This window comes from Corvus kubaryi, unplaced genomic scaffold (assembly GCF_017639235.1).
Source record: "Corvus kubaryi isolate FWS band 111438036 unplaced genomic scaffold, C.kubaryi_AGA036_p1.0 68, whole genome shotgun sequence".
Classification (NCBI taxonomy): Eukaryota; Metazoa; Chordata; class Aves; order Passeriformes; family Corvidae; genus Corvus; species Corvus kubaryi.
The window spans coordinates 16,747,042-16,759,097 of record NW_024582056.1 but is presented as its reverse complement, the minus strand read 5'-3'; the positions used below and the strand labels follow the sequence as shown (position 1 = coordinate 16,759,097).

General features: G+C 37.4%; 1 protein-coding gene across 2 annotated transcripts in view; it reads left to right on the top strand.

Moving 5' to 3' along the window:
- The window catches only part of PTPN3 (protein tyrosine phosphatase non-receptor type 3), a 164,300-nt gene that overhangs the window by 25,100 nt on the left and 127,144 nt on the right, over nucleotides 1–12,056 (top strand). The gene's annotated exons all lie outside the window — the stretch shown is intronic.

Genomic DNA, 12,056 nt, shown 5'->3' with positions numbered 1-12,056 from the left:
TTTGTGGCTACCTTGGATAGTGTATCCATTTGACTGGATGTCACTGGACATAATGCCTGAGCTCTGCTGTCTCCTCTGTGCCAGACCACTGGTTTTTAGCATGGGCACTTACCATAGGTACTAGTTGTTAATTTAAATAGAATTCCACGATTACATCATAAGAAAGGTATTTTTGGCCTCCAAGAAAACAGTATATATTGACTCATCAATATGGCCTGCTGGCCAAGTATAACTTTATTCCTTACCCTTTAGTTAAAGTACTGAGAATGCAAGTAGCCAACAGAAAGACAGGAAAAATATGAACTGTCACAAACCTAGAAAGACAAGGTTGGCAGAAATCCACACTATTTTTGGCCGTTAAAGTACAGTGGTTTTCCTGGCTCAAACTCTTTCAAAACCACTCAGGACACCATGGAATTTGTTTTATTTTAGGTTTTTTTGCTAAATCTTCCTGAGTTTGTGGTGCCATCATATGATTTCACACGGGTTTCCAAATTTGTTTTTTTTTTTTTTTTCCAATTGACACACATTTCTGGTAATTTCCATCAGTGTGCCAGAGTAATGAAAATGTAGGAGGCAGTTTTCTGAAGAAGTGTATTTTCTCTAAGGTTATCACCTAAAAAAAAAAGACAGCTCTTTCTTTAGTCATTTGACTGAATATAAATTGAACTAAGAGACCACACATAGATTGTCACCAAATGAATTAATGCAACAAGAAAAGAAAATGGTGCTTGTAGGTTGTGCCTCAATACAATTCTGCCATTATATAGAAACTGTATCTTGAATTTTAAATGTTCCCAACTTCTATTAAGATGATAGAGTTTCATTTCAATTGGAAATATAAAATAAAATCACAACCTCTCTAGTGTAAAGGAGAAGAGCTGGTGGGAAGAAAGCTTCATGTTTGGGAGCAGGGGACTAGCCCTCTAAAGCATCATTCCTTAGATTAGACTTGCAATATGGATCTCTCTAGTAGGCCCTAGAAATTAGGACAAATGAGTTTCATATAGTTTTACTTCAATTTCTTCATATTACTGAGAGGTCTTCAAACTGGGGCAGAGTCAGATAAAATATCTCTCTCCTCTGAGATGGCTAATAATAGCAGTTTAAGGGATTTGTTTCTGAACTGCGCTCCCAGTCACCAGAAAAAGCATTCTTTAAATAGAATCTATTTGCTCAATTTCAGCTAAACGTATGACCATACTAAAAGTGTTTTCCTCTCTTCTGTATGCTCAAAAAACCCTATGTTGCAGTTTCAGAATGGAAAGGTTTATTTGATTGATCATACCATCTTCTATTAATTATAATGTCATTTCCTTTCAGCAAAAAACCCCTAGAATTACATTGGGAACCTCACTCATCTATGGGTCCAATTGTCTTTTCCTTTCAGGCTATTTCCTCTGGAATGTTGCATTTCTGCAAATGATAAAATAAATAAAAAATACAGTGTGTGGGCAGGTATGGTCCTTCGCCCGCATCTTAAAGTGGACTAAATCACAAGTCTCAGTCTTCTCTGTAAAGAAAGATTTTTTGCATTACCAGGAACAGCACTACTGACTGTTTTTAAAAGTAGTTTATGCCATTATGAAACAGAAAGGCCTGGTTTCTCAGACAGCGACACAGAAATTTTTTGCTATGACTCAGCTTTACCAAGTAATTTGAGTTCATGCTCAATTTATTTTGTTGCATTAATCCTTTTCAAGTTGTCCTCAGAAGTGACTGACAGGCAATGCTTTCCAGTGCTTAGATCCCTGGTGTCACTTTCGAAGTCTAAACTCTCATGTTGTCCCTGAAATACAATCTGGAGGAGTGGCTTTAAGATATTGAAAAAACATGTTCCATAGAAAACTTCTACAATTGGGCTGACAGTGATTTTTATTTCCTGCATTTTGTTTCTCTCCTGTGATGTGTAGGGTTACAGAACAGTTTTGTCTGATACAGAAGAATGATTTTATATAACAAATGCTCTTTTCACTGGAAATATAAAGGCAATAAGATGATGGATCCTTAACGCATTTTTTAAACCAGGCCTTAAGCTTACAAGTGCTTAAGAATAGGTTTTAACTTCATGCATATGAACAGTCCTCTTCAGTTTCCATGGGACTCGTTATGGGCACAGAATAAAGCACCCAGGAGTGTGCAGTTTAGAGTCCCTAAGTACAAAAAGTGATTTTTTTAATACCCATTTCCGTACAAAAATACTAGTTTTGACACCAGGGGGGCTTCTTATTGCCACCCTCTATTAGAATAGAAATAAATAGTAAGATTTAAAAGATATTAAAGTGGTTATTGATTTTTAGTATATACCAAGGCCTGCCTGCCTGAAAATTTCAATGAAAATCAATCTTCATGTTTTATACCCCTGGCAGAATATTATTTTCAGCATGAAATATTGTACTGAAACAAGTTCTGTTTGGTACATAAAATACACAAAAGATATTTCAAAAGTATCTACCTTCATATGAAAATGAATAGGTTTTGCTCCAGTGCTATATAGATTACCACTGTCAATTTCTTCAAATAATTCTTTAACAAACCTTACCAAGCTCCTTATTATAAGTCCATCAAAAAATTAGAGCTATAATATTTTACTTAAGACTCTTTTTCTAGGTCTTAACTATAAAAAGTAAATAACTAGTTCTGAACATTTGCATACTTTTGATGTGAAGATCTGTGCTAGTTCCATTAATATTCAGGCACTTGGTACTGAGGGTATCAATCAAACTTCTGCATGAAGTTTGATATTGCAAAGTTAATGGCAATAGCATTCTATAGTTGGTATCCCACAAAACAGTTTATGTACTAAATACTCTCATTCTAGCATGGACTACAAATTTTATGTAATTCTACACTAAGTTATGAACATTATGAAAGTGGGTTATTTGAAACTGCATGCCTTTAAAAATACTAGACTTTTCATGAATATATGCCTAAGCATATAACACATACATCTTCCATCGTGGCAATTACCTCAATATATGGAAGAGACACTAAGATATTTAACTGCAAGGGATCCCTGGATAGACCTATGAAACCTCTAAAAGGCATGCACAGGTTACAGACAAAAAGATGCATCACCCTCTCTGCTACAAATCTCCAGAGATTCCCAGACAAACGTGACCTGCAGGAAATGCCAATGTTATTAGGACTCATCACATAAATAAGCACGGGGAGATCACAAGTTCTTCAGTATTTGCTTCAGGCCTGCTATATATCTTCCATTTCTTTGAGCTGCACTTCCAGAATTTCACAATAGATGGGAGAAAATATTTTTATGGATTTATGGTCTATAACTGTAATGCTGGTTGTCAGCAGAGTTGCCAGGGTTGAATTTATTCAACATACTAACTCAAAGAAACTCAGTGCATGTAAGAGCTGTCTTGGTATTGACAGGAGGAAATCAGCCAGACCTGCACACTCTCATATATAATATTGTTATATTTCCATACTACTTTTATCTTCTTTTTTATCTTGTTCGTTCTACCTTTACATATATGTTTTCAAGGTGAGGTTATATACGCACCAGATAATATGAATAGCAACAGAGGACAAGTTAAATTCAGGTACAGTTAAAATATTCCCCCTTAATTACTTCTTTTGTGTCATTATAATCAATGAAAACTGTTGCATTAACAAGCTACCAGAGAGCTTATAAACAGCTTGTGCTAAACTAGGGACTGAAGGGCAGCTTAAACTCTGAGCTCTATTGCTCTGACAGGATGAGCTTGGTGCACAGCTGTCACCCATGCCAAGGGAAAAGCCCTGTGCTCTCACCCTGTATTCACTCCTAAGAGTAAGCTAATTCATTTGAGCTGTGGACAGGAGAAAGGCTGGCTGGATTGGGTTCCTAATCACTTTTAAATACCAGAGGCTTTTTGCGGTTTCATATCAGTAAATGATGCCAAAATTTCCCGGGGAAAAAAACTCCTGTTTGTTTTATATATTCTGAGAAATAAATCATTGTTTAAGTTTGTCTCTACAGAAATTTGCAGCAGAGTGACAATGAAGTTGATTCTTCTTATCTCTTTAGAAGTATGCATATGTGATGCAGGAGAGGGGAAATGGGGAAAAAATAGGTTGCCTTTTTTTATCATTATTTTGAAGTTTCCTTTCACTTTTTCAAACATGCAAAGAAAATCTCTTGAAGTTGTGAGACATGCTTTTGCATATAAGCACTCAGAAGCTTCTTATAGCAATATATGGTCCCTTAAACCCAAACCTTTTAGCAGTCTATCTGAATTACTTTTTCACTTCATGCAAATTGTGACTGAAATTAGAAATGACCTTCAGAGACAGCACTGCAAATGATAGGAAGAACATTTGCAATATAGTCTCTGGGTTTATGTTTCCAAAGGACCTTGTAAATTCTTCACTTCCTTGCCTGTGCAGTTTTGGTGGCCAGCAGAGCAGAGGTCATTTTGTTTGTTTTACCTCTCTAATGACCATGTTTTGTTAGACGTGTCTGTAAGATACATCACACTTCTTCAAAAACAAATTGTGTCATGTAGTAAAAAAATTAGTTTAAAGCATTGTGTCAAAGGCTATTTCTGTTCCCAGCTGTTAAAATCCTAGCACGACTTTGCTATTTTCTTTGCCTTTAGAAAGCTGCTGATCTTATATTAGCAAGTGAGCCTAACTATACAATTGGAACAAATGATGAAATACAGTGAAATCAATAGTAACAGTGTTAAAATAAATATTGTGCAGAAAAATAAATGTTACTATTTCTGAATCGGGAAAGGTCACAGGCTATAGAAAATAATGAGCACATTTATCTGAACCGCTGTATCAGAGTCAAACTGAAAGCCCTCTGATCCGTGAGTCATCCCTTTGCAAATGCTTCTCTCTTATATTGCTCATAATAGAAACAACTTGTGTAGCCTTTGCCTTTGTTGTCACTGAAGCATAGCTGTAGGACCCCATCATATAGCCCTCACTTCCCTTTAATTCAAGTGGAGCCTTGTTTGATGGTAAAGCTATTGCAGCAACCTATATTTAAAACTCGGTGACTCATTCATCTTATGCCCTTTTTTGGAGTCATTAGTGGGTCATATAACTGTGTATATTTCATTCAAATTCCCATTTATATTCCCTACCTATAATTGCAGCTATTTTGCTCCAAATAATTCTCTGACCAGAATAGCAGCCTCTAAGGCACTCTAAGCAACCACTGCCACCTCCCCTTCCCCTCCCCACCCCTGCCCCCCTTTAATTTATGGTCTGTTCTTTGACTGTTTTTTGACAGAGTCTAATCTTAAATTTCCTGATAGCAGCATACCAGGTTACAGCAGTGTTGGGTGTGTGCTACTTTAAGCTATTGACTCATAAAGAAAGGTTTGGAGGAGAAGCATCAGGAACCATTTGCATAAAGGCCAAATACCCTACTCTTATCAGTTTAATTTGTTTCTTTCCGTACTTATAAGAGTCTTTCAGCAGCTAAAGAATTTCCTTAATTCTTTTGCTTTGCCATTTCCATCCAGTAGTTACTATCTTTCTTCTTTTCCCTTTTGAATAGATATGAAGACTTAAGTTTTGTTTCAATAACAAACACATCAGTTTATACAGAATCTTATCATGTCAAAACATCTTTATGGACAAGCATCAGCAATGAGATCAGCTCTGCTTTGAAAACAGTTCTTGTTAGCTATCAGGCTTTACAGAGATATAGTGTTGCCAGAGGAAATGTTGGTGATTATGTCATGTTGTAATTCAAGAATTATAAAAATTCCGTATGGAGTGGAAGGCAGGAAAGGAAGAACTATAGTTCTATAGAACTGTAGTGGTATATATTTGTTTATTTATAGGGATGGTAGCTAACCAAGAGTACACAAACTCTTCACATCAGCAAACTAGCTTCAGACAGGATCCACAAGTATCTGAGCATCAAAAACTGCAGATCCCAGTGGAACTAGGTGCCTGGTGGAATCCAAAATCCTTAGTTTGTTCCTACAGTTCCTAATAAAATGGCAAAACACCTATATGTGACCCTTTAAAAATCAGCATGTCCTCCTCCACCATCCTGAGGGTTTCAGGGCCATTAGATGCCACTCTTACTACATGTTTAAACTAGAAATGCTGGCGTTCATTTTTTGCTAGGAAAGTAGGAGATAATGAGTAGACTTCTTTCTCTAACTAAAGCAATTCTAAGGGTTGCTTAGGCGCCTGGTCACTCTGGGGAAAACATGTCTCACTCTGCTTGGAATAATTAGAAATTAGAACACTTGACTGAAGTGCTGGGACCTGGATAATAAATCTTGTTTCTATTTACTCTGGAGTCAATCTAAGTATCTAAAGAAGCACCTAAGAGCCTGTTTTCCTATTTTTGCCTTGCAAGGACATCAGCTTCACTGCAAATTCCATCACAAGGTGATTTGGGGAGAAGAAAACTAAACACCACTGTCTGGAGAGCTTTGTGCTGCCTCAAAGTCTAACTTTTGAGATCTCATGTTGAACTTAAGAAATGGTTTTGCAGAAAAGCTGAAGAAAATCAGGAGGTTATGTTTCTTTTCAAAAGTGGCCAATATTTTAACAGGGTTCAATAACCTCCAAAAAGATAGTTTTGTGACAAGGAATATGTAATATTCCAATATTAAATGGGATGTTGTAATTGAGGACTTTACCAGGAGGGCAGAATTATAAATGTGTGAATTATTTTAACACATTTCAATTGATTTCTTTCAATTCTTCTCTGTCTATGTGTGTAATCCACGGAATGATGACAGCCCTTTCAGAGTATCAGATCATTTCTCATGAGAGTTAGTTCATAAGTATGAACAGCATGAAAAGTCAGGTACAGCATGGGTATTTAGAAAGTCTAGAGTGGGATTTGGATTAAATTTAAAACTCCCGCATTACAACCTTTAGTGTTTACTGGGCAACAAACTACAGACCTGGGGTTGCAGCTGGGGTTGGCAGTGTGCAGTCTGTCCCCTGAGTTCCACTCCTGCAGACACTCACATTTGCAGTAACAGGGTTGTGAAACCACCACTTGGAAAATACCTGGTCCTTATTAGCATCCAGAAATAAGGGACATAAATCCTACCTACACTCGAGAGCACACTTGTGGAAACAGATCCCAAGTGAACAGAGGTGTGTCTCTGGAGCTGAGGCAGAGATGCGAGATTTAACAGGTACCACTGCAGAGAGCACTCCCAACCACTGACGCTGGCATCTCTCTGCTGAAGATGTTGACCAAGCACTCCTGATTCAGTCTGTTGGCAGTTCTCCAACATGACATGAGCTGGAAAACTATCCCTACATATTCAGCCCAAGAGCTGAATGTAGGATTTTACTCCAGAGCCAGGTGTCTATAAATTCAATGTTACAACATTCAGCTTTTAAGTTCTTTGATACACACTGCTTTTTTTGTGCCCATCACAACAAATAGCACCAGACATACCTGAGACATGTTTGGAGGGCTCATAGGAAGATAACCTCTCCAGCTGCTTTGTATCCTAAATACCAGAGCAAAAGACCTCATAGTTACTGAAAGTTACTGAAAGTTCATAGTTAAATTTAGAACTTCTTCTCATTCCTCCAAAAAAGGAACTCATTAGTATTTTCACGGTATAGATTTTTAAAACATCGGTCTGGAAATCAATTAATCTAGTCAAGCTTTTGCCTTCCCCAGACTCCAGACCTAATTCTTTATGTCTTCTCTCCTTAGGTACGTTATAACCCCATGTACTACTGCACTGAACTGTGCTGAATACAAAAATGCTGAGGCATTTGCACATTTCATTAAGAACCTCTTAAAAGAAGTATAGTTAAGGTTTTATTTTTTGTATTGATTGTAACCTTCAGAAAAAAAAGCTGCTCTATTACTCATCTCCTGAAACATAGTTTCCTTGTCATGGGGTGGGGAGTGGGTGGAAAGAGACCTGTTTTTTTGGTGGTGGGGGTGTTTTTCCCATTTTTGAGAGTGGCAATGAACACTGTTTTATTATAACACAGGCAAAAGGGAAGGCTGTTTGTTCCATTTTTATAGGACACCAAGTAACACAGAAGCACTGCTGTCATTAATTGGCCTGTGTGCCATCTGTTGGAAGGCGCTTTTGATTTTCACAATGATCATAGCAGCATCACAGGCAATGCAGCAAGAACAGTTACCCAGTTAAACACTCTGGGTAGAAATGGTTCACAAAAAGTGGCAAGTGCAGAGTTGCTCTGCCTTTTTAAAAAAGAAGTCTGATTGCAATAGGTGTGTATATAACAACAAATTAGGAGACTGATCCAACCCCTCTTAAGTAGAGTGATTTTATAGGATATCAGGCAGTGGTAAGACACACAGATATGACAGCAGCCAAATCTGGCACACGCTGCAAAGTAAATCAGAAGAGCAAAATAAGTTTTAGGAATTTTTTTCCTTTAGGGGACATCTCAAGTCTCATCATTAAGGCTTGTTGGTTTTCTGCTAAATTCAGAGCAGTACTTCTCAAGGAACCAGGACAGTGGCATGTTAGGTTTAAAGACTTTTATTTCACCTTGTTTATATACATGTGAATCAGGAAAAGAAAAAAGAGAAGGCACTTACTCAATACGAGACTAAAAATAATGCATTGCAGCATATGATATTCTGAGTTGACTTAAATATCACACTTTTCAAGAGTGTATATAGTGCTGTTTTACTTATTTTGGCCTGCAGCACAGTGTCTGTACTAAAGCTTATATACTCGCCCCTCACTTTAAAGCTGACACAACCAGTACAAAATTAAAATGGACAGCCTGATCAACAACATTCCCCACCCACATCATGCAAATCAATCAACCAGAACGACAAGAAAAGTACCCAACACTCCCTAAAGGCTCAATTCCATGTCTTTTAAGCTTCAATTAAAGCAGCTTTCTTCAATGCTCCATCTCAAATTCAAATGATGCAGAACTGAAAATGGACTCCTGTTTTACTTCAGGGACTGGTAATTTTGAAAGGAACAAAAAATGTTTTACAGAAAATTAGCATAGTACCATGCTGATTCTCTTGTGCAGCTATATTAAATATATATGCTGGGTCGATTTAAATAAGATTCATTTAAATATGTTTTTCATGGTTAATTGCTAAATGTAAAACACTTGCAAATTTTAGACAAAGCAAAAATTATTTGACACTTCTTTCCTATGAATCATACTTTTTGAGATTAAAAAAGATATATCCTGGAGTGGGGAAATACTGTTATAGGTGAATGAAAAAAATTATGTGAGTTACAGCAATATGTCTCCTTCTTTCATAATTTACAATCATTATATATTACTAGTAAGAGGAAACCTTTGAGTGGCCATAAGGGGCAGTAAATGAAGAGTAAGCCAAAACGATAATCTGAGATGAACACTTGTCAGTAACAGAAGGGCCAATATTCATGTAAATACATATTCAGTGTACTACCCATCAGATAATCAAAGTAGGTATAAAAATTATGACTTAATTTTTCTATACATGTACACACAGAGTAATCTCCTAGCTAGATATTTTAATGTACCAAAGTTTAAATGGCTGGGTTGATTGTACTTTCACTGTTTCCTTCAGAAATACTCTTTTACAGCCTGGTACAACTTTCACTGGTTAGGTCAGAGCGCAACATTGTAGGCACATCCCCAGGGTCAATTTTTTCCGGCACCCTTCCACTCTATTTAACCGATATTTCATGATACGCATTTCATGAATCAGCACGACATGCTTCATACATGTTTGTAAGTAAATGAAAGCACTTTAAAAATGTCAGCCAAAGTGTGGGAGGAGGATAATATCCATGAAGACTGTGCAAGCACATAAATTACTTTGGCCAGACAATTTACTGTCTAACTGCTGGGAACATTCATTGCCTGTGTGTATTCACGCTCCCAGTCTGCATTCACTTAAACTGGTGTTTTGTGATAATGGGAACATACTTTAAGCCACTTAGGGTTTTTTTGAAAATTCACTGTTGGTTTATGTTTTTAAGTGTCTTGTGAACTTGAGATAAGGATGATGGTTAGAACTTTAGCTTCTCTGGAAGTGGAGAGAAGCTTATTCTGTGCTTGCATACGCAGATCTATCTATAAGGCAGAGTGACCACAGCACAGATTGCCAAATATCTTTCTTATAGAGATCCTGCTTCTGTTACAACTGTGCCAGAATGTAATTACTTGGGATGAAGTTTCCCATCATGAGTTTCTGCCTCCAGCTGAACTGATCATAATTTGCCTTTTCAAGAAGAATTAAGATAAGGAATTGCTAACTAAAAACAATCACACGAACTCCCTATTTGCAACTATCTTTTGTGAAGCTTTAGCATATCCATGATTTTGACAGCAAGGAGTCTTTTGTTGACATGAAGGAATTCCTCTTAAATTTGGCTGATTAACTTCTGAAAATGTGTGTGTGTGTGCACACATATTTCATGGAATCATAGAAGGGTTTGGGTTGGAAGGCACCTTAAAAATCTGTTTCTAACCACCCTGCCATGGGCAGGGACACCTTCCACTAGACCAGGTGGCTCAGAGATCCATCCACCCCGGCTTTTAACTTTTCCTGGGATAGGGCATCGACAGCTTTTTACAGTTGCACACTTTTCTTCAAATCACTACAGGCCAACCTAACTGGAGAACTTATCTATATTTAAAGTAACACTACTCACAGGTTTTTTCCTCATCTGGTTTTAATCAGTATCTGATCCCTGGCTATGCGGCTGCTCAAACTGCTCTCAGAGATGTTTGTTATTGTGACAGCACTTCTGGGTGATGATGAGGAAGTTACTCCAGCTGGACTTCTTCCCCTCCAATCAGTAACTTAGAATTTTTTTTTTTTTCTGAGTAAACTGAGCAGAGGTTCAGGTTGTGATTTTTTTTTTTTTTAATTTAAAAAAGTGCTCAGAGATGTGAATAAATACACTCAGGAATTTAGTAGAAAAACTGTCCTAGATGTCTTCAGCTGGATACTCAACAGGATGAGAGCAGACATCCAGTCTGTAGGGGTTAACATGCACAGTGAAGGGTGAAGCAGCTGTTGAAATATGCAGTGAATGGGAGATGATCCTGTAAAATGATAGTGTGTTTGTGCAATTACAGAAAATAATAATGTCTCAGCCACAAAAGGTGAAAATAACAGACACAACCTTTATTCTGTTGTTTTTACGGGGTTTGCTGGCATTTTTTTCAGAGGGGAGTGGTGGTTTTTCTTTTTACCTTAAGGCTGTTATTCTCATGGAATTAGTATCTTGTCCACATTTTTGATTGTGTGATAGGAAAATAAATTACACAAAATTAATTAATATTTATCTAATTTAGCACAACTTTAACAAGTAGGTGATGAGGATTCACATACAGAAGTGCTTGCTATAAGCTGATATCACATTTGGAGGGACAAATTCATCTCTTGGTGAGAGACAGTGCTCCTATGGTATCCCGTGTGTGGCAATCCTCGGTATTAAATTCCTTTTTCTCTTCCTGCTCTTAATCACTATAAGATTCTCTGCCTTTCCAAATATCAGGGAATATGGGAAAATATTTTCCAAGAAGAGAACTTTGGAGCTGAAAGTAATTGTGTGCAAACGAAAGCTGTGGTCTGTTCCCATTAAATCTGCAACTCCCAGTCAGAAGTGGGGGATGCTCTTCGTCACTGCCATGACTGATAGCACTTGAAACAATAGGTAGTATTTTTAACTTAGGGGAAGACTGGGATTGCATATTTCCTTCAAGGTCCAGCAGTAGGATTTTCGATGTTTGTAAAGAAAGAGTTGTCTGCTGCACAGATTTGGTCCTGAGTTCAGGAACTATACCACTAAATCAAAAGCCTGATACACTCGTATTTCATCTCTAAAGTCATCAGGCCCTGACTATGATTAATTGGAATGGATGGGCTATCAGGCTTCTGAATGAAGGCTCCTACAGAAATACATGGCACTATGTGAAGGGCAAGATGCAGTAACCTTCAATATGGGGAGAAGCAGCTTGGCCCTTGGATATCTGTTATGTAGCAGATACGTTTTCTTGCATTCTCTCTAAAGGAAAAGATGATGACTATTGCTTGCCAAGTACTTTCGAAAATGCAGAGTATCAGTTCAAAGAAAATTTAACTTCCCTCC